Source organism: Furipterus horrens, unplaced genomic scaffold (genome assembly GCF_987537825.1).
Source record: "Furipterus horrens unplaced genomic scaffold, mFurHor1.1.pri manual_scaffold_2, whole genome shotgun sequence".
NCBI lineage: Eukaryota > Metazoa > Chordata > Mammalia > Chiroptera > Furipteridae > Furipterus > Furipterus horrens.
In genome coordinates, this window is record NW_028327172.1 from 197383915 (window position 1) to 197408788 (window position 24874).

At 35.5% G+C, this 24874-nt stretch overlaps 1 pseudogene; it reads left to right on the top strand.

Moving 5' to 3' along the window:
• The first annotated feature begins 12881 nt into the window (after nucleotides 1-12881).
• LOC150020262 (tubulin alpha-1A chain-like) lies at nucleotides 12882-14237 on the top strand (annotated as a pseudogene).
• Nucleotides 14238-24874: the final 10637 nt, after the last annotated feature.

Below are 24874 nucleotides of genomic sequence, written 5' to 3' on the forward strand. Positions count from 1 at the left end.
TAACTGGGCCTCATCCCTAACAAGATTGAATGACCTCTTTGTAATATCTACCAATTCAACTTTTAATTTAAAATGTAATTTAGAAATCAGTATTTTAGGAACATTTTCCATAACTTCTGTAACTCACATTATTTGATTTTATTGACATTTATAAACCCGTTAAGTATAAATCACATATAATTATAAGTTGTTCATTTTGGAGTTTTTACTACTTGTTTGGAGTTCATTAATTGGTTTGTTTAATGAGTCTGTGGATGTTTTAAGAAAGAAAACAAACGAAGTTTATGCCTTTTATGTATCACCTTATTTCAATCAGTTACCATTGGTTCATTTCGGTATTCAGTATTTGATTATTTCTATGCCATACTAATAGAGGAACCACATGGTTTGTGAGGGTTAAAGTTTTGAAAATCATTCAATTACTCTTCTGGTCTCGAACTTACCTAAGCAATGTTAAAATGGATCATTGTGGTTTACTTCTATGTTAGAGAAAAGCACAAATGATGATTAATGCTACTTTCAGTATCCAATCTATTTTTAAAGAGGGACTGAACAGAAGCCTTCCCACAGTGATTTGTTAATTTTGCAGACATACTGACCTTAAAAAAATGATCTCCATTCCCTTGTCAACTTCCTTGAAAATTGCTTTCTTAGACGTATGTAACATACACACACACACCCCACCTAAGAAAAACAATTATTATTGCACAGTATCTTCAACAGTAATGGAAGTTCAGATAGTTAGTACACAAAACTATTTAGCAGCATAATATTTGGAGGAAGATAGTGTTCTTTGTAAATTTTTAAAATATGATTTTTTCAAATTCCATTCTATAGGACTTTAAGGGACTCCTTCTTTGTAGTTGTATCTATCAAACTAAAGTCAGAAATCCAGATCCTAATATTAAAAGGAACCTCTAGAGTTTGCCTAGGCTCTATTCAGTTTATAATTTGGGGCAGTCATGCAAATCATATAAAAATGTAACAAAAGATACAAAAGAGAGAGAATTGGCTTTAAAGTGGCTAAGGGGCCAACAAGAAAATAAATGACAAAGACAAAAATCCTTGCATAACACAAAATGTACAATGAAGAAAAGGTTAGCCCTGACTAGTGTGGCTCAGTTGGTTGGGTGTCATCCTGCAAAGTGAATGGCGGCTGTTTCGATTCCTGGTCAGGGCACACACCTAGGTTGTAGCTTTAGTCTTCCTTCTGGGCGCAGACGAGAGGCAACCAATCAATGTTTCTCTTTCACATCAATGTTTCTTTCTCTCTCTCCCTCTCTCTCTCTCTCTCTCCCACCACTTGCCCTCTTTCAAAAAATAAATAAGTAAAATATTTAAAAAGTTAATATAAGTTTAGAAATCAAGGAAAGTTTCAACACAGAATAAAATTATTTAGGGAAGAAAAAAAATTAAACCAGGCTTCAATGGAAATCATGAACATAGATAATTATGGGATATGTATATGGGTGTGTGTATATATATATATACACACACACACACACATATATATATATATGATGACATAAAAAATGAGCAAGAGGTGTATGATGGACGAAACACAATATTCATAACCTTATAGCATTTCATGATGTCTACATCTGAAATTTTCAGTTCAAATATTCACATGCACACACACACACATACACACCACACACAAACAGAGTCCCAGACTGCAGAAAAAAAACTTAGATCACTACTGTATTTGCAAATTAGCATAGCAGTAATGACAATTTAAATGAAAGTGTGAAGAAAGCTTGATAATGCACCAATAAAAATTTGATAAAGTATTTTGTTTATATTTATACAAATAGTTAAAAAAACATAAATATAAACTAACACTTATACACATCCTAATAAGTTCAACTTAATATCCCTAGAGAAAAATAATAAGGTAAGCATGAACATTAAACATATATGTCATAAACAATTGGTTCTTTTCGTTAAAGAATGAAGATTCTAGCAGACACTGCTAGAAGGAAGCTGTTTCCTTGGTTCACACCAGATGGCACTCTGGAACTTTTTCATTTCCTGAAGAGTCCAAGCAAAAATAACAGAGACGAAACACAGTGCAAAACTATTCTTGAGTAACTTTGTTCCTCGCTTCGGTGTCCTGAGGTCATCTGGCATTGCTGTTCAATCTAAAACACAGGCATATGCCAGTCTAACATGCTTCCCCTCTACAGCTCTGTATGTACAGATAAGTGTATAAATATTAATCAGCTCTCCTAAGAATTCCAGGAAAACCAGATAGTGTAACTGACTTTCTGGGAAACCATTTATTATCTTAGGCTTTTTGTATCTCCTTCACGGAACTTGTTGCAATTCACCAACAAGGTACGGCCACTGATAGTTTTTCAATGTTCATTTTCCTAGTTTCATGCCTGCAGTGCTCAGGTGGACCTAACTGGACTACTTAATTTTCAAGTTGCACCAATTCCTTTCTTCTACCTACAAAGAATATGCAGATAAATTGAGACATTTTTGTACATTATGATTTTTCCATTTATTCATTTTATATTTTCATAATTTTATATATTTTTTTCTATTTTTTCTATAGTGAAGGTGATAATGAATATACAGTAACTTCTTGTCAGTTGTATTGGAGAAAGCACTCCAAATATGGTATTTTATGAATGATGCAACAAAATTCATATCAAAAGGACATTTTCCTTTGTTCTAATTCCCTTTTTTATTTTACAGCTTCTCTGGTGCTATTTAAAAAAATATATCTGGACATAATGATATAAAAACTGATTTAGAGTGCTATGCTTTGCATTTAAATATGAATAATTAATTAGAAACATATTTTTGTGTGCAAAAACCAAATAATATATCTTTCTACTTTTTTGTAATGCAGTGTTCATGCAAAATGGTATTCATGCAAAGTCTATCAACTAAAGATTTTTAAAATACTACCAAAATGAATGTACTTTTAAGAAATATCTTAACAAAGTTTAAGGCTCAAATATCATTTTTAATAAATCATTTTTCTATACTTAATATACAAGTAACATTGTGTATTGCTTCAGACCATGTAATAAATTACATAGAAATATTCTAAGCCACTATTTAAAGTAAAATATTAAAATAATATTGCCATTATCAAATCCATAATTATATATTAATCAACTAAGAAACATGTCAAATATGTATCCATTCACATATAGTCGAACCTAAGCAACACAAATATCTGACTTTGACCTATGTGCCTTAAAAAGTAAAAACTGTAAACATCTGTAAACCATAAAGAGATATGATAAATTTGACATTCTATAAATAGTGCTCTATAATAAAAGCTTTTTAACATAAAGGAAAAATTATATGTTTATATGGATGTTTTGGTAGAATTGACTAAAGGTTACATGAGATATAAGTTAATGGACTGAAGTTTATCGTTCTATGTATAACTGTCAAATCTTTCTGTAAATTACCTTTCTGTTGTGCTGGCTGGAATGCAAAAAATCCAATAAACTGTTAATAAAAATGGAAAGGTCACATGTAAATATCAAAGATCTTGAAAATGAACCAGTAAAGATGATGGTTTGCAGAAAAATATCATTTCATATCTGTTTCATTGTATTTTAAGTGTGATTTGGATTGCAAAATATGTTGCCAAGAGAGAAAAAAAAAAAAAAAAAAAGAGTAGGAAATTTTTCTCCTAAAAAGATATCAGTTTCCCATCTGAAAAGAGGAGTTTGAGTACTAATTGGCTGTTGGTTTCTGCAACTTCAGAAGAATCGCAAACAATTAAACGCTTTTATATTTTCTCTGATTAAGCAAACTCTTAATAGGGCCTCATGGAATTATTCCAGAAACACTGAGAGAGCACAATCTGTGGATGCTGTGTGGATCTGTTGGAAGGTTCGTTGCTTCGGGCCTAAGAGGCTCATCTTCTGTCTGCAGCCAGACACCTCACAATGCCGCATTTGCCAGCCTGATCTCAAGCTCGCAGCGAGGTAGGGCCTGGAAGAACTGTAGCAAGAGAAACTCTTCTTCTCTGCCCTACTCCGTTTATAAAGAGACAGCACAATCCTTTTAAAGCCAGTTTGAAAGTTGTAGCCTCATAAAGGGAATGCATTTAGGTCTAGGAAGAAACTGAGTTTGCACTCATGGCGCTTTTGATGAAGTCAAACATGATGCCCTTGATCTTCTATGTCTGTATTTTAAGGGCTTTTGTGGTACCTGGAAAAAAATTGTTGGTCAGAAGGGCAAAGATGGGTACCCTAAATAGGTCCTGAAAAAACAGTTTTCTTCCACTTTTTCTTCTCTTTTTTATGTTAGCAGTGTCTAAACTGTACAATTATTATACAGGACCAACATAAAATCAAATTTCACCAAGAAAATGAAGTATTAAGTAGCATCGATTGCTAGTGCAGTCTTTTAGCTGAAAGGACAGTTCTGTATGATTTAGGTGTATACTCAGCTTTCTTTAAATGTTCTAAATTACTCACTTAAAGCAATGAATTAATAGATCAATTTATTTATGCCAACGCACCGTGTTTTCCTTAAATGATCTAAATTATTCACCAAAACCAGTGAACGAATAGATGGATTTATTTCACTGGAAACATAGTGATAAACATAAGAGTTCCAAATAAATTAGTTATATTCACATTTGATGTAAATTTTCTTCTCTCATTTACTAAAGCCTTGAAAATATGCTTGAATAACAGTGATAGAAACCCAGAAAGGATCCAAATAGATACCCAACTGGGATTTTGAATTTCTAGAAATATTCCTTCCAGAATACATTATTTAGCATATTTAAGTAATATTGGTTTAAGGTCAGATTTAAACTAAAAGCTCTTTCAATTTAGACCTTTCTGATTCGTTATGATCACTTTTCAATTAGACAATGAAAACAATTTAGTGGCTACTTAGCTTAATTGGTTTGCTTCTATGTTTTGACCTCCAGGGCTCTACTTCCTATTTTATGCAATATACTTGTACAATTATCTTCCTCTTTAGAAAGCACATTTCCCATGATTTTGTACAAACTGTCTGATTCAATCACTGTTAAGTACTTTTTACTCCTTTTTTAGGGTTCAAGACATTGCTTATAAATTCTTTGATTAAAAGGAAACTGTAACTTTGTATTAATAGGAAAAGACAAGTCAATCAGTAAATGAGGCTGTAATTTATCTGCATAGTTATGCTGCGTGATGTTATATAAAATGCCATTTAAAAACATTAAAGAAAATGATAGAACAGGAAGTTGTTAAATAATTAGTTAATATGCTAATACTGATACAGAACCCATGGACTGCCCCAATAGAAACAGAACCCACCGGCTGTTCAGTTATGAGGGGCCCGATTGCCTGCAGCCAAAAGGTATAACTCCCAATACCAGAGTTTGGTGAAAAGGAAAGTAATTGTTTATTTGGAGGTTATACAGATTTAGATTAATGGTCAATTTCAGCTGATTTTTAAATCTTATTTTCTTTAAAACACCCACAAATGCATAGTTCTGCCTCCCGTTGCCAAACCAGGCTAGTTTTAGAACTGAAAAGTCACAGACACCCTTTCACTCTAAGAAAATAGAAGTCCGTGGCTTAGTTCCTCCTAGACACAGTTCAGCTTTACCCGCAGCTCCCAATCATTTGTGCCTGACTGGGAAGGCTTCCCCTGTGTTACAGTGTTTTTCAGCTCTTAGTCCAGAACCGAGTGTCACCTTTTTACCTGCCCAATCTTGAGGCTGGCTGGTGAGGTGCTTCTGCTCTCTTTCAACCCATGTGGCTCTCTCTTTCTTAATGGCTAGTGGCTTATTTTTAAAGGCTTGACCTCGGCCTGTGGCACAGTCAGTGCATGGTGACCAGACTTGGCCGCTTGTAGAATTTTGCGCAGGCCCCATAAGCTTTCTGTCACCATTCTACAGTCAAAGCCCCTCCCATCTCCTGGCCTGTGAAATGGACATAACTATTTACATATTAAGAAACTAAGTACCTTTCAGGAAAATGGCTGTGCTCCACTGAGTCCCACCTCCTCAATTCCTAAACCATGGGCTGTGGGGAATTTTGGGGATCCTGTTCTGTAACAATACCACATACAAACTTGATAAGTTAAATATTTAGTAGAGATGGAGTATATTTCTGTTTATGTCTGTGTTTGTGTTAGAGTATGTGCAGCTCTCTAGGAGCCAGATTCTTTTGTCTACAGTCCATACCATTTCTTTCAATAAACTTCATTAAGTTTTAAGTTGAATAAGCCATCAATTTATACCTAGTTGTATGCAGTACAATAAATTACATTAAGTTGCATGCAAGTAGGTATATGAAAAAATCTCAAATATGGTATATGTTTAAAAGCAAAATCAGTTTCATGTGAATTTTGATCTCAATTATCTAAAAGCTTTCATGATGAAACAATAATTTGGTGTTACCAAGACAAGTTATCTAAGAATTAAATTTTCTTGCTATGGTTAGATGCAGAATAGTTAAGTAGCATTTCATGTTGAAAAACATAATTTTCAAAAACCCAGTATATGTTGAGGCTTTATTATGTAAGGTCATTTTACCTCAACCTCATTCATTCATTCACACATTCAAGCACTAAAAAAGGGAAATAAGAGGCAAACTCCCTCCTGAAGGAATATGCTGAGCTGTAAAGGAAATAAGTCTTCCTCTGCAAAAGAAACAATAATTATGCAGTGTGGTAAGTCTACTCTCCAAGAACCATGAGCTATTTGTTAAGAAGTGCTAAGCCTTAGCATGAACGGTAGACAATGTTTCTACTTTCTTCCTGTTTTATATACATATAACTGAGTCCAGGAGGTCTGCAGATTTCAGAAAATAAGAGAAGTCATTAACTTTCATGGATTTTAGTTTTTCCACCTATACAAGGGAGTGCTTGAGTTAAATTCTAAATTTTCTTTAAATTTAGTCTTTTATCATTTTACTACCTGTTTGAGATCATATTGCCTCTTAGGATAGTGTTCATCATTATCATCTATTTCTTTTCCCAAATATATCCAATCCCTTCCTAAGGCCTAACTATGTTCCTGAAATTAGACTTAGCAAACCACCCCTTCTTTGTATTTCTTCAGGTCAGGATAATTTCTTCCAGTTTTATGATCATTTGGCATGTATTATAATTTGCATTTCAGTTTTAGTATCTATGTTGTGGTTTTACATGTTTTTTCTATTTCAATAATTTATTTTCAATTACAGTTGACATACATTATTATATTAGTTCCAGGTGTACATTCCAGTATTTGGCATTCTATAATTTTACATTTTTAATCATTCTATCTTCTTACATTGGTTTATCTACATGATATACTTACGGTTACTTTACTTGTGTGCATTTATCTTTTGTTTATTTATGAAGCTATTTAAAGTTGGACTATGTTACAGTTGACATTCTCCAGAGTCTAGAATCAAATAAACCTGGATTCAAATCTCAATATAGCTCTTTAACAAGTAATATTAGCTTGAGGAAAGTTGCTTAATGCCTACATAGTTGCTTAAATTTTATATTCAAAAAGCTTTTCATGTGAAGTCAGAATGACAGTTGAATACTCCAATATACTTATATCAAAAAAAGAAAAAAAAGAACTTAATGTTATTGATTATGTAATGAGTTTTCTATGGTGCCCTAATTATATTTCTTGGTCTCTTGGAGTTATGTTTCTATCTAAAGATCCAAATGTATATTTTTTCCTCTCTGGCTCTTCTAATTGCATATCATCAGTGCTTCTTTCTATAAGAAGTATATAAAGTTTGAACTACATGAACTGGTATAGTTATTTTTAGCTCTATCATGAACAAGTTTGTCCTGTTCCTGAGCTCACACTAGTACTCCTAGTCTTTAGCTGCTTTGATATTGGAAAAATTATCAGCAATTTGGGAAAATATACATGGTTTATAACTTAAAAAATAAACTAACAATGCAAGGCCAGTGAGACTTTATCTTATCCTTCCTCTTAGATTCTTGTACAATCCAGGTCAAAATAGTTATCTCTCCATTCTTACTGAAAATCTTTGATGACAAAAAAAAAAATAATAATTCTAGTATTTCTGAAGGTTTGGTTTAGGATAAGAGTGCTTGGATACTTTAAAATCAATTGCTAATAATACAAAAGAAAACAGGGGAAAGGGATGTGACTTTAAACTTGTCTTATTGCTACGGTTTCATCATAGCAAAGTAGCTTATGAACTCTTTTGTGTTGAAGTAGACATATTAGACTCATAACAACAGAAGCAGAAATGCACTCTTCTTCCTTTTAGGTATAGATCACTAGCATTACATGCTTTGAAAAAGAGTGGTGAGCCAAACACAAAGCTGTTGATTTAAAAAACAAAGCAAAACATAGAATCTGGGGATAATAAGAAGAAAAGCTAAAGCTGCAGTGACAAGCTGAAGTCAAACTGCTTCCTACATACTGGTGGCTAATTCCATGTCGGACTATATTTAGCAGCCCCCCTGAGGCAGCGCAATTGTTGTGGCAAGACAACCGAGATGAGCGGAGGAAATAGAATGTCTTGTATTTTCCCTTGGATATTAGAGGAATCCTTTTGTACATTATACAAACCCTCTTTTACATTCTAGAAGTAGAATCTTTTAAGCACCCAGAATTACTTCAGATATCATTTTAGAAGTGAGGTCCATGTTTGCATAGCTAGACAGTCAAGCTGTAAGACTAATATCAGTATTTTCTCTATTGTCTGTTCTGTCTTATACCAACAACGAAAGGCTCAATGACTATGGATTTACCTATTGTCCTTGTAGTTCTGTTGCAGGCTGAGAGTCTTAGCCACAGAGCCTGCACCTGAGAGTCCATAACAACATTCTCCCTTCATTCTCATGGTGTTCACATGGGGGAAGATGGGCCCTTCCTATAAAAATTGCTTGCATGGATAATAGCTTTGAAACTGCTAGGAAAACTAGATGTTTTTACTAGCTGACAGAAATATGAAACAAATGTACCTGAAAATAGGTCTGCTGTCTGCTGCTACGAAAGCCAATACTGGAGAGGCAGGTGCTGAAGTGGTTTATTTTCAGGTGTCACCACCTGGAAGATGGGGGCTCATGTCACAAAGCCCATCTTCACATCCCAGTGGAGAGAGGTTTTTAAAAGGAGTGAGAGGGAAACAGAACAAAGAGATCAAGGGAGGATGTTGAAGAGTTCTCTACATGCAGACGAGCACGACCCATTCCATTAAGGCAAGTGATGGTCCGGTCTGCGCCATCCTGGTTTGGTCCCTCAGGCTCCATGTCATCCTGGTTTCATGTCATCCTGGCTTTGCAGTTGAAGGTCAGCAAATCTCTTGGAGCTGGGACGCCTGAATGTTGGAGTCTGTATCTTTCGAAATTAGTTCCTAGAATCATTATGTTTAGATGAGGAAAGAGAGACCTGAGTCAAGAGGCTCCCTTCCCTGCCTCGGTTCTTGTCTCGCTCACAAGAAAATACAATATTCCCTCACTTATTGTGGGTATTATGTTCTAGACCCCCTGCAATAGGTGAAAATCTGCAAAGTAGGAACCTTACATTTATTTTAGTATTTATATATATTCTAAGGCTTTATAAACCCTTCCCACACACTTATAAACCATTCCCAGTCCCTTATTAACCTTTTCCATTCCCTTATTAACCTTTTCCACACTTTTATAAACACTATTTATGTTCCTAAACATATTCTGCACTCTTAAACCTACGTAACTTTAACAACATATGTATACAATACTGGAAAATCCTGTGATATAGCAAAAAATCCGTGATAAATAATTAAATATAATATTTTTTAAAATTCCACAATACAGCGAGGCCATGGTAAGTGAACCGCAATATAGAGAAGGACTACTGTAATTCAAATGAGAGACAAGCACACATAGTAGAAATGAGATAGCAGGTTTGTTTATAAAACACACATAAGCACAAAGCTGCAAGAGGCACAAATGTCCATGTATAGAGGAAATAAAGTTGTTAGTAAGTTTATTAGGAAGTTGGTTCTATACACTTGAACTGAGGCTACGGGTGGGTACTTAGCTAATCTAACTACCCCAGGGGTTATATACCTCACCTAGCTTCTAGGTTCTCCCACCTTCTCCCCTTGGGAATAAAGTACAGCTGCAAAGGCTTTCTTTCTCAGTTAGCAGCGGCTCTTTGTATTAGTTAGTAAAACTGTTACAGAGGCCCTCTTTCCCAGCACAGGCCCCCCTCTTCCTCCTGTGCAATTCGCACTTGTGATGCTCAGAACACCTGACAATCTTTGTAAGTTTGTGACAGAAGCCCCTTTCCTCAGTACAGGCTCTAGGACTCTCCCCTCCTCCTGTGCTATCTTGCGTGAAATCTCTGGACACCTGGCAATCTTATCAAACCGAGCCCAAGATGGCTGAGTTAATTGAAGAGGCATGACCTCCTTTTGCTTCTGGCCTCCTGTATCAAGTTCTTTGTTAGATTGTAATGGTGAGGGCCCTGCCTTTATTCCCCCTCTGACCGCTCCTTCCTAGCTGCTCCCTAACATGTATACAAATATGCTGTTTATCTTCCAGCCATATATTAGTCAGAATCAGCATTTACAGAAATAATGTCGAAAGGATGGTGGGATGGGTGACAATTTCCCACCGTTCTGCAACTACTGTTTTCTGCATTTCAGTGAATTGAATGGAATGAGTAAAAACACTTACCTAATTTCTTCAGGTTATTGAGAACTTACATTGCACTTATGTTGAACTAGACCAATGAGAAGACGTAAACTAGAACTTTGGTTGCACGTCATTACCTACGTGTATAAGGATGGAGTTGAGCACAGGGGGATGAAAGAAAATTCATATGAAGTAGCACTTAGAGCTGATGGAACAAAAGAACAATTATTATACTGTTCATGCAGGTTTTGGTAGCTTTGAATATGTCTAGTATTTTGGAAGTATGGGCCTATGTAGCAACAGAAAAGACTACCTTAAGAACATTCTTGAAGTACTCCAGGTAAAGGACAATACGATTCTAATAAGAATTACCATATCACGGAGTTTTCTCTGCCTTTCTGTTCTCTAATATGTCCCTAAGAAGCTTTGCAAATTATTATCATAGTAATTACAATACACTATTCTATCAGTATATTTTCTTATTTCTCTTCGTTGACAGCCAACTGAATTAGGGCAGATACTGTGGTGTTAATTTTCAAAGGCCCAATATACTTTTAATCCTTAATACATAGAAGTCAGTTAAAATATGCTGTTGAGTGAAGAATACTACCATTTTCACTCTGATATTTTCTAATAAATGTTTAGACTATATGTTTTATTTTAATAAGAATTATATCAACATGGATAAATTTTCTTCCAGAAATAACTTCTGAAGCACACTATTAAACATATTTTAATCCTTAATCAATTTTTTATTCAGCTAAACTTTTCACTTTGCCCTTTTATTTTTTATGGGAACAATAGCTTTAAATGCACATTCAGAAAAAAAAAAACTATTTATTATTGTCTACTTATTTACCAATTATGACCCTCGGCTATTCTTAGGTTTGCTTTTGGGATCTAACTATGTTCCATTGTTCCCAGCCCAAATTTGTCAAGAATATTTTACTATATTTTCAATAATATCATTTGTTACTATTTGCAAAAATCAATGATGACTGACATTTTAACAAAGGTCCATTTTATTTAGACACACACAATTATCAATTAAAATAAAATAAAAGTATTTATCTGGCACTTATTCTTTAAACTTTTTCTGTATAATATCACTTTAACATAGGTGAAAATATTCCTCATCTCTTTTTGAAAGCATAGGACTGCCATGCATCCAGTCACATAAACAAGAAATAGAGCCAACATTCTTTCTACTTTTCCAAACTCCCTTATCTAATCCATCACTAAGTCTCTTGGAATTTACTTTTGAAATATATTATAAGTAAGCCTACCCTTTAGAGCTAGCTCTATCTTTGTAACATAAGTGCCCATAATATTTTGGCTAAATTACTGTAATGGTCCATGTTTTGATCTCTTCCTCTCATCCTTTCTACTCATTTTACACTGAACTCAAAGTCATTTTTCCCCCCAGAAAATTCAAATCGATTGTCCTATAGCTTAACATACTTCAAAGGTTCTGAAATGTCAGTTGATATCAATCATATCTGAAGTGATATACTTTGTAATATATAAAGGAAAAAAAACTAAATAAAATGCATTATTGAGATTCATGTAAGAATACTGTTAATGATAATTCTCACTTTTTCATTAGGCATTTTCTGATCACTTAAGAGATAATTTTATTTCTGGCTTTAATGTCAATAATAAGTGTGCATATAAGTTTATGAGGGAAACCGACTTTGCCACACAAAATATGCCTTTTGGTATATTGATTTTGAGCTGGTTATTAAGAGTCAAAAGACTCAGAAAGCACCTTTGACCCTTCTCTCCTTATCTGCTTAGAGGAATTTAGATTTTTTAAAAACCCTGTTTAGAGGAAGAAAGCATCATCTTACCATCATAATATAAACTAGCTGTGGCAGACAAGGAGAAATCTAACAAAGCCTGTTTGTCAGATGTCCCTGTGTTCTAGTGTTTCTGGGTGACCAAGCTAGAATTTGTTTACCACATGTGTGCTCTTTCTCATTTACCTGTATATTGTCTGCTTCCCCTTTGAAATCCCAGACTCCTGCCTTCTTCCACCTAGTCCAGAAAGCCTATCACTCAATGTCTCCTTGGAGCTCATAATCTTATGGCATCCCTGTATGTACAACTGTAGTAAATTTCAGACAGTTTCTCCTGTTAAGCTCTCTTAAGTTAATTTAATTATTAGCCCCAATAAAAGAATTTAGAAGGTGTGGGGATGTTTTTTACATCAACCTCTTAAGAGTTGTACTGTAAGAAGGGACAACCTCTCTCTTCCTCTCTGCTATCTGCTGGGCAGCTGTGAGGCAGCAACCATGCATGAATGTGTCTTTATCCACATTGGCCAGATTGGTGTCCAGATTGGCAATGCCTGCTAGGAGCTCTACTTCCTGAAACATGGCATCCAGCCTGAAGTTCAAATGCTAAGTGACAAGACCATTTGAGGGGGGGTGATGATTCTTTCACCACCTTCTTCAGTAATACAGATGCTGGCAAGCATGTACCCAGGACAGAGTTGTAGACCCGGAGCACACAGTCATTGATGAAGTTTGCACTGGCATCTACCATGAGCTCTTCTGCCTTGAGCAGCTAATGACAGATAGGGAAGATGCTGCCAATAACTATGCCCATGAATACTACACCACTGGCAAGGAGATCATTGACCTTGCCTTAGACCTAATTCAGAAACTGACCAACCAGTGGACAGGTCTTCAGGGCTTCTTCATCTTCCACAGTTTGGTAGAGAAACTGTTTCAGGATTCACCTCCCTGCTGGTGGAAAGTCTTTCTATTGATTATGGCAAGAAGGCCAAGCTGTATTTTTCCATTTACTCAGCCCCCCCAGGTTTCAACCACAGTTATAGCTGAGCCATACAAATCTATCCTCATCACCCACACCACCCTGGAGCACTCTGATTGTACCTTCATAGCTGACACTGAAGCCATGTACAACATCTGTCATAGAAACCTCGATATACAGCCCCTAACCTATAATAACCTAAATAGGTTTATAGTTCAAACTGTGTCTTCCATCACTGCTTCCTTCAGATTTGATGGAGCCCTGAATGTTGATCTGATGAAATTCCAAATCATCCCAGTGCCCTATTCCCAAATCCACTTCTCTCTGACCACATTTGCCACTGTATCTCTGCAGAAAAAGACTACCAGAAACAGCTTCTATACCAGAGATTAGCAATGCATGCTTTGAGTCAGTCAACCAAATGGTGAAATGTGACCCTTGCCACAATAAATATGTGACTTACTGCCTGTTGTACCATGGTGATGTGGTTTCCAAAAGTATCAATGCTTCCATTGCCACCATCAAGACAAAGCATACCATCCAGTTTGTGGATTGGTGCCCTACTGGCTTCGATGTTGGCATTAATTACCAGCTTCCCACTGTGGTACCAGTGGAGACCTGGCCAAAATCCAGGGAGCTGTGTGCCGGCTGAGTATCACCACAGTGACTGCTAAGGCCTGGGCTTGCCTGGACCACAAGTTTGACCTGTTGTATGCCAAGCATACCTTGGTCCACTGGGTGAGGGCATAGAGGAAAGAGAGTTTTCTAAGGCCTGTGGGGACATGGCTGTCCTTGAGAAGGATTAGGATGAGGGAAGTGCGGATTCTGTTAAAAGAGAGAGTGAGGAAGAAGGAGAGGAATATGAAAGCTAAAATGTCACTAAGGAGCTGTTTTTACAAAGAGGCTTATTCTGCTTTCAACATTGAAAAGTTGTGGTCTGATCAGTTAGTTTGTATGTAGCAGTATATATTTTCATACAAATTAGTAGCCTATGCTTTAAAACGTGATGATTTGTTACTGACACAACCTATCTTTTTTTCTGATGGATTTGAATAAAGTATTCCCTATCTTAAATGAAAAAAAAAAAAAAAAAAAAGGTAAGAGGAGAGTTATTTTTTTGGTACCCATTACATATTAGTTTACCAAACTAAACTTTGAGTTCAGGCATGACAATTATTGTCAATCCAAGGATGAAAAGTTAATGGTCTTTAATATATATCTGTTGTCAGGCATTTCTTCCATCAGTTATACCAAGTTCAAAAAATGCTTAATCCTTATGTATTCCTCTGTGACTAGATATAACTACTCTTGTTGCCTTCATATTCTCTTAACATTCTTTTAACATTTTTAGAAAATACTTGTATCACTTCTAATTGTTACTATTGGTCATTAATATATCTTATCCCTTTTTTTTTCATGATCAATGCGGCAATAGGCTTATTAAATGTATAGATCTTTACAAATAATTGGTTTTGTTTTATATATCACTGATGTTAGATTAAAATTTGGATTGACTTAATCATAGATTCACATGCAGTTCTAGCAAAGATTACAGAAGTCTCATGTACAGTTTATTCATTCCCCCCCCCCCTAGTGAAAACAGTAGATTCATTATCTACCTGTGGAAGACCAAGAATATTTCTCTACTAGACACTCATTATGGTAGGATAATCTTTAGGAATCCTATAGTCTTGGCAGTAGGAGGGGTGTATCAGGTTTATAAATATAAAAGGCTTCCAGGACCAGGCGGCTCTTTGTTGTAGAATACCCTCTTTCTCTGAGTTATGAACACTTCCTTACCAGGTTGGGCACTTATTGTCAGGGGATAATAGTGCTATAGCACTGTTTGTGGGTAGGGAAAGAATGAATCTACTTGGTTGGCATTCTGTTTATAGTTTGGTAGTTGGGAAACATTGGATCAGGATCCTCTGCTATTGGGTAGAGACTTAACACCCCCCTAGCCTGCATGTTTTTGGGAGACGTGGGGTTCCAAACCAGTTTGCCTTCTTCTTTTTACCCTTTAGAGTTCTACTTCGGTAGTCTCTTTGATTATTTCCAGGGTTTATAATTTTACTGTGGAAAGGAGCAGGGAGAAATGTATTTATGTTCTTTACTTGGACTAGAAGTTTCTATTTGTTGATTTTTTTCTCTGAACTTCATTATTGTTTTTCTGCTTACCTTACTAATAATTTGTCTGTGTTGCTGAGGTCATGAATCTGAGACCTTTCAGACAAAATGCTAAGTTAAAGGTAATTTCAATTACAGTTGTGAAATCTAAAATTCAATTTCCAGAAGTAATTTTTATTTATTTTATTTTATTTTTTTAATTTTTAATTTTTAATTTTAATTTTTTAATTGTTTTTCTATTACAGTTGTCCCATTTTTCTCCCATTGATCTCCTCTGCCCCAGCCACCTGTCCCTTCTCCCATAGTCAGTCCCCACCCTGTTGTCCATGCCCATGGGTCATTTATGCTAGTTCCTTGACTAGACCCTTGGCTAGTATCAAGTGTTTTTGATACCTAGGAAATAGTAGAAGCTGTTATTTTGAATTTGTAGTCATATTTAAGAAAATATATATATAAAATATTATATTGTCATAACAGAAGCCAGAATGACGATTCTTTTAAAGTAGGGATTAAATCACATCATTCCTCTGCTCAAAACACTGCAGTGTTATCTCACTCGGAGTAAAAGCTAAAAACTCATAGGATGACTTAAACTTCTTAAAAATATGCACTGTATCTCTAATTTTTCTCTGAGCTCATCTGAAATCACTTTCTTGTTACCAGGTCTGCTCTGATCACACTAATGTTCTTGATATTCCCCAACTATCCCAAAGTACCCATCTCCAGAGGGCCTTTGCATTTCAGATCTGTTTGCCTGAGACTCTCTATATCTGAGAGCGGCATGACTCTCACTCACCTTCACCTCCATCCGGCTTTGGCTCAAATGTCTTTTGATCAATGTGGCTTTCGTTGATGACTCTATTTAAAATAATAATAACCCAAAATAGTAATACTAATGCCTTTTCGATGCTTAGTTTTTTTTTTCTCCAGAGAACTTACCAAAATTAAAAATATTTTCTATATTGTTTGATGACATCATGTTTCTTTATATAAGAATGTAAGCTCATTTAAGGCAGATTTTTTTCCCTTTGCATCACTGCTCTCTCTCCCACATAAGGTGGAGTGATACATATTCAGTAAATGATTTCTCACAACATGAAGATAAAAAAGAAGGCAGGACAGAATAAATTAATTAAGGAAAAAAGATGAGGGAAGGAAAAAAGAAGGGAATAAATGGAAAGAAGGAATAAATGATTAAAGGAAGGAAGAAATGAAGGATAGACACCGAGATCACAAAGCTGGAGATAGAACATCACACACTTTCTTATCTGAAGCTTATTATCCCTGTATCTAATTTTTTTTATCACGTTGATATGCTGTTTGTAAATATACTGAAAACTTTCACATGTTTCTATTGTATCCTTTCAACTTGAAGAAAATAGGGGATCTAGTAGGCACTGCTGTTGAAGCTGTCTATTTGACTGGGGTCCCTGGAAACAGACTCTGAAAGGAAGACTTTTGCACAGATGGCTTGCTGAGAAGGGACCCAAGGGAAACTGGGGAAGGAAACATTGGGCAGAGGCTATCCATTGATATACATCTGGGGCCTCACCTAACCATGACCGGAAGTTCCAGAGCCGTGATATTTCTTCAACATCCATGGGGCTGAATCTGTACATTCCTCATCCAGATATTGACCATATGTTGACTCTGGGAGGAAAATAATCTTCAGATAGGCTTCCTGAGGATGAGTGTAACTCCTACTGCAGCTGATATTCCCTTTGTCAGGGGTATAGATGTGTGCACTCTGCTGAGGGTATTTGACAGAGCAACGCAATGAAATATCCATTTAATTGTGTGTTATTTTCCAGCTTTACTGAAATATAGCTGACACATAAAATTGCAGGTTTAAACTTTACACTTGATTTTGTACCTTTTTGTGTCTTTGAAGCTGAAGTGAGTCTCTTGTAGGCAGCATATATTTGGGGCTTGCCTTTTATCCATTCAGTCACATATGTTGTTTAATTATTAAGTCCCATGAACATAGTTGCTTATAAAAGATCACTTCACCGTATTATGAAGAATATATTGTAGAGAATCAAAACCAGAAGCATGACATATATAAGGTAGGTGAGACAGGATCTTGTCTTGCTTGGCAATGGTAATAGAGGCAATAGGTTTTATTGGATGAATTCCAGATATGTTTGAAGTTACAGATAAAATTAATTGCTAAAAGATTTATAGGAGGGTAGGAGAAATAACTACCCAAAAGTAAACATACGTTTATGGCTTGAGAAACTGTAGGCTCATGGTAAAGTTTTTTAAGGGGGAGAATACTCTCAGACTGAGAGAGGTGAAATAATCAATTAGCCTTCAGGGCCCATGTTAAATTTGAGATGCATGCTAAACATCTAAGATAAGGTATCAGGTGGGCATTTGAATATGTATATCTGGAATTTTGAGGAACATTTTAAAAATGTTGAAGATTCAGAATAGATTTAAAAATTTACAGTGACTTTTAAATCCATAACTTTCTTGTGTGCATGCTACAGAGCATGTAGTTACAATAACGAGAGGAAATGCATGGTGCCGCCAAAGCTGTAAGTCAGAAGAGACAGAGATGCTAACAAAAGAGAAAGGAACAGCATTGTCAATAAAGTAGGAAAAATTAGAAATATATATTTAAAAAGGTCAAAATATCAGAAAGTTATCACTTTTCTCAACTATGTCCATGCTTAAAAATATGTAAAGATGACTGATTTTTGGTTTTATTTTATTTTATTTTTATGGTTAACATTAACATCACTTTATTGACAGTTTTCCTTCTAGGAGTTATTAGGTTAACAAATATCCATCTAAAAGTGCTTTTTTCCAAACAATTTTGTTATATAATCTCGAGCATCGGAAGTGCGGACCACTCTATGTTTGGCATATCAATAAGGAAGATGGGCAAGTCGCTTTCTCTGGAGCTACTTTACTATTATGTAGTTTTTAGGTGATCTTCTTATGTGAATACCATGGTGATGATTTCTTAATCATTTGTTTTAGAAAGTTAGAAATAAGGGACATAATTACAAAGAAAAATCTATGGGGAATTGCAGGGAGAAATGGAAGAAAATTTCCATTGAGACAAGAAAAGAAATTATTTAGAAACAGCAATCAGACACACACACACACACACACACACACACACACACACACACATTAACCCCAAACCAAGGCTCTGAGATACAGAAGTGCACGGGAAAAGAAAATACAGCTTTCACATGAAATGTCTTCAAAGAAATCGGTCATTAGAAGAAAACCAGCAGTGAAGTTACAATAAGAGGAAAAGGTAGAAGGAACATATAAAAAATGAATATATGGACAAATTTGTTGATAAGAAAGGAATTTTGGAAGAGAATGTGGGAATTTCTATCAGATAGTTGACTATACAGGACAATGTGTTAATGAAGGTCTGGGTTGTATCTGTTGTTATTACTAAAGGAAACAGATGTATGAATCATTATAGTATATGCAATATATATGTAATATATAAGGAATGCATTCTACAGAGTTAACAAATAGAGATTTATGTTATAGATATTGGTTACTGAATTATATTTAAAATTATACTACTCTTTTATGAGACCTTCCACAAGCCTCTTATGGCTCAGTTTTATTTTTGTCTTATATTTTCCTATATTGCCATATATACACATATTTCCATTCTTTTATTTTTCTGTGTTTCCAGTTTTTTGTTCATGTGTCTTCCTATCCTGCTACATCTTTGAGAAAAGAGTTTGCATATTATAGATCTTTGGAGTCCGAGTACATAGAATGGTGCTTAGGAAGTGCAGGAAAAACACTGGAAATTTATTAGTCGATGGTGTTAATTTACTTAAAAAAGACCTAAAGGGAAAAAATATACTCAAGTGTCATTCAGAGGTTCAGAATGAGATTTTCTTTGTAGATTTCTTAATAAGAAGAATCACCTTAGAGTTTTTCTCATCTTTTTCACTTTATGCCTAAAAAAGGAACAGCAATCTATTTGTATGCAGGAAAACTTAACACAACCTAAGTATTTGAATCTGAGAAAATTTAATATGGGAATTGGTTGCATGGGTGATTGAAGACCAGAGAAACACGATGTATGAGAAAGTAAGCAGAGATTAGAACCAACAGGAAGCGCTGCCATTTTTAAAAGGAGCAGGACATGGGAAAGAGTGATGTTATGGGAGCCCTGAAGCTGTTACTCCATAGACAGAGCTAAACCTCAGCAGGAATTGAGGCACAGAGGGAAGAGCTAATTTGTAGGAGCGGGAATAATGGGAAGGAACAGCTGCAGCGAGCGATGCCACTGGAAGCAGACAGACAGAGCACGGCCCCAGTCTGACTTCTTTCGTACACTTAACCCATTACCTTCTGATTCCGACCATTGGCCAGAGGACAAGGGCCCTCGGACAACTGCCTTCCTACAATACCAAGTGGAGCAGGAATAAAAGTGTTAGGAATACATCTCGGAGGAAATAGACCAATTACTGGTGCACATTCTTAGATAATGGGTATTCAAATAAATCTCTCAGATATATCTTACTACATAATAAAAGATGACAAAACATTTAGATTTCCTTATTACCATGAAACAACTTGCTGAACCTGCATATGCTTGGAGTCATTAGGAAGTGTTGTCCATTAATTCATAAATTTGCATCAGTACAGAAGATCTATGACAAAATCTTTATTCCCTCATTTGATTCATTCATTAGAAGAAAAATCTATTCTTCTTATCTGATTTAGAAAGAATCATATTAAGATGGTAGAGCTCACTGACTTTTGAAAGCATAGGAAGAAATTGATTGAGCAATATTTCTACCCTCAGATCAGTGTTGTATGCCATTTTTAGTTTGAAATTACCCATTTGATTCTGTTACAAGAAGATGATGTTAGATAATTTAAGTATTAGCAATCAGAATTAATGAATATGTTTTCATTAAATTCAAATGCACCAAAAGCATTATCATTGAAATCATGTTTCCTCATCCAAGGGAACACTTTATTTTCAATATTTTCCCTAATAATTTTTACATAAAATGACAGATGACATAGAATAAGTCAAAATAACTCTAGTATATTCAACGAATGATTTCCTAATTGAGGATTGAGTTTCAGTTCATTTTTCATTTCTAAGAGGATATATCCATTTAAAAACAGAGGATTAAATGTCTTAAGCTGAACCTCATTACAGACATTTACTTCTGATTAATAGCTTGATATTAGTGGATATTTTCCCCCTAAACTCAGCAGGTCTTTTGGCAAATCAAATGCCATTTCTCTGTTACTGAACAAACAATAAATCAGACTGGTAAAGGACAGTAGCTGAAACCATATTAACCATTAAATTACAATGCATTTTATCTTTCAGCACCTTCTTGGGTTTACCCGATCAGAGTTTTTCAGGCAAAGACAAAGTGGCCAGGGCCCAGCAAGATATAGTTAGTCTAGAAAGTAGAAATACTCTGTGCAAGCACCTAGGGTTAAGATGAAGCATGTCATATCAGGAAGAGCCAATGATTCTATGTAGGGAAAATATTAAGTACTTTATGGAAATGTGACAAAATATAGGTCCAGAGTGTTAATAAGCACTGGGATCTGGCACCTTTTTATAAGAGTGATGGGATTTCATTGACTTTTTGAAAGGGAAAGACATGATCACATTTTTATTTTAGAACATTCTTGCCTTCAGGTTAAGAAAATATTGATAGGGACATTGCACTAGATTGAAGGGATATAGAGAAAGTCAAATGTCTTCCCAATTATCCTTGAAAATGATAGTAATTCCCAAGTTATGTAGAGGTCAGTGAGGTTCAAGAGAATAAGGATGATTTAATAGCCATGAAAAAGAAAGTCATGACAGTCATTGATTAGATAAGACATTTGAATTAGAAGGAAGACTGAAATATGATTCATTAATTTTTGACTTCCTGACTTCTGATTTTTGAGTTAATTTTGTATTTCAGTACTTTCAGTAAGGGTGATGACATTTTGGAAGTCTGCATTTTGGGGTTCAATAATTAGTCTTTACAAGCTCTAACCCATATACTATTTTCTATAGTAATATGTTGAATAATAAATCAGAAATGACTTTAAATGCCATCTAATTTAATATCCTGTGAGTGTTAATTTTATATGCCAGGTTGGCTACACAATGATGCTTAAAGTATTACTATAAAGGAGGTTTTTTTTTTGTTTTGTTTGTTTGTTTTCATGAGAAATACTTTTCTTTCTGGGGCATATTTGGCTGTTTGAAATTTCTTTTGTTTTCTTTATTTTCTCTTTTTTCTTGTGGGGGAAGTAGGTGTGAAAATTCCACTTTCTCTAACTTTCTTTTACTAGTTAGTTGTTTGTGCTCAGATGGAAAGAAAGATCTTGTATTGTACCATCATTTTTCACTATGTAAAGTGAGAAAATTAATGGCTGCCCTTACTACCATACACTATTAATGAGAGAGTCCATGAGAAAATATGTTTAAGTTATTTAGCATTTTTGATATTAGGTGTAATTATCATTGCCACTTTCTCTTCCAAGTTGTATTCTCCTTCATAGAGCATTATTGAGCATCTACAGTGTACCTGACATTGCTTGGTGCTATGCTGTATTAATGATGGGCATGAATTTCATTATATAAATTAAGATGTGCAATAATTTTTATTTTTCTTTCTATAAGGGAACATAAATTCTATTCCAAGTGCCAGTGTTTTTATCTGATAGAAACTTAATCTTCCTTTGCATTCTATCTTAGTTCCTGAAAGATTATGCAGTATCACAAAGATAGAATATCAGAGCTATGCATAATAAAATATGGTGAAGTTTATTCCACATACAGAAGTCTGCTCTTGCTTATATATTTTTCTCATCAGACCCTGCTGTGCTGTGTCAGTTCTCAATACTTTTCCTCAAGGCTGCTTCAATTTAAGTACTTTTTATGGCAATTATAAAGTTTCTCTAAGGTGCCCTGAAATTCACCTTGCTACTCCTCTACTACCACGAGTAAGAGAGAACTTGGTGAGGTTTCTAAGAACTATCTGCCTATATTAATTAATATAGTTCTTCACTCTGAAAGCTATAATAATTTTCTAAGAATGTCTGGGACAAAAAACATTTGTTGTTTCTTCTCTTTATTCTGCCCTGCCTCTCACCAGCAATTGGCTCAACTATTGTGGACAAAAGCAGGGTGTGTGAAAGACCGATGAGAGGATCCTTTAGTTCCTTCCCTTCCCTTCATAATGGTTACTCCTATGAAGTAATGTAGTTGACATAGATATAGTGATAAAAATTGAGATAAAAGAGAAAAATACACATAGATAAAGATAACCTTCTTTCTTGCTGTTCTCTTTTGCTTTTTGCCCAATATAATCCCATAACAAATCCTTACTATGCCTTTTTTGCCCAATCCCTCTTGATGACTTTCTTGCCCCTTTTGTGCTATGTACTTTTCTAAACCAAAGCCAGAGTTAAACTCTAAACTCTTTCTATTCTGTTATTGCTCTGGCACAACTTCACATGGCTGAAGAGAAAACGCACAGCCACGTGGGCTGGGTCTCAGTTAACATGCTCCTGGTTTTTTAGTGCTTCCTGCCTCCTTAGCTATACTTTGCTAATTTACTTATTCTCACAGTATCAAGAGTCATTGTTTTACACATTTTCCTCTATAATTAATTGCTCAGTATACCCTTTTACACTCATCCTCAGATGATGCCCTTGCTTTGGGAAATTTAGAAGCAAATCCATAGACACTTATCATCATGTATACACAGCTACTTGTAAAAAATACCAATCAACACTGCCTTTGTGCATGGTAACTCATAATTCTCTTTCAAACTCACCCCTTTATTTGGAAATTAGATCCCCTACCTTGCAACCATACTATAATTTACCACTCTCCTCTTCTCTCCAACAATTTAATGTCCCAGGAGCAATTCTTTGGTGATGTAATCAAGTTTCATGGCTTTATATACCAACTCTATATTGATAACTCCCACTTTTTTAAACACAATTTTGTATTCTGATATTGCACCATTCTTGACATTTCCAATTGGATATCTAATATAGCTTAATATTAACATGGCCAAGAGAAAATTGCTGCTCTTTCTCCTTAAACCTGCTCCACCAAGTACCTTTCTTCAATTGGTTGACAACTCTGTTTTTCTAGTTGTTTAAAACATTCTGAAGTCATTCTTGATTTGTCTTTTTCTTTTATACCTGTGTCAAATATATTACATCTTATTTTCTCAATACTCAAAATATTCAATACATCCAAATACTGTCACTTCTCATTACTATGTAACTACCACTCTGGACACATTTCCTCCTTGGATTCATGAAGATAGCCATCTAATCAATTACTCTGCTTGCATGCTTTGCCCTTTACAATCTACTCTCTATTATTCTGCCAAAGTGAGTGAATCATGTCATTCTTCTGTCCATCTCACAATGGCTCCTCCTTTCACAAACGCAATGCCAAAGTCATTGAAATGGTCTACAGGTTCCTTCTAAAATTCCCCCACTATCTCTAAGAGGTTAATTCCCCATTACCTCTGACTTCCTCTACTTCTCACTCATAGCTTACTCATCCCTAGCTACACCAGCTCCTTCCTGTAACTAAAATATGGTAGAACTATTCCCATCTTAATGTAGTGTTGTTACCAGGCAGGCACCAGCCCAGAGCTTGTCTACCACAAGCCGGCCTGTAGTGTGCGGTTTCTTGACTTTGTGTAGGAAAGATTTCATACCAATGCAAGTGATTTTGAGAGTACATTTATTAAAGATGGGACAGTGAACCAAAGGAAGAACAAAGGTAGAGGAGGTAACAGGAGAGAACATAGGCACTACTCTGCCTTGGCTCCCTAAAATACTTATAGGATAGGAGACAACCAAGGCGACCTGCTGTTAACTCACTGGGAAGCAAAGGTCACAGAGACAGAAGTGAGCTGAGGTGGGGCTCTTGCTTTTAGCTCACTGGAAAGTCAGAGCAAAACGGGGCTTTGGAGACAGGATCAGAGGGTAATCACACGTCAAGCTGCTGCTGTCCACTGCCTCCCTGGCTCCAAGTCCCCTGGAGACCCGTAGAGTTTAGGAAGAAATAAGAAGTTCATGCCTCATGCCTTAGAAGGGGCATGGGTGTGCTCTAGAGGGCTGCCCTGAGTCTTTATCCTGGGGGCTTTTTTTTTTTTTTTTTTTTTTTTTTTTTGTAGGTGAGAATCTTAAGGGAGGGCTTCAGCAGAATATTCATCAGCTTGCTAGGTGTATTTTTAATATGCTCATGTGTCAATATGAGTGCACAGAGGGTAAGTTGAGAATAATCTTTGGTCCGCTTTACTGTTTAGCTTTTATCTTGGGTCTGCTTGGCTTTTAATAGTGTTTCTGTTATTTGTTTCTCTGACTTCATCTGCCCTTGGGTTTA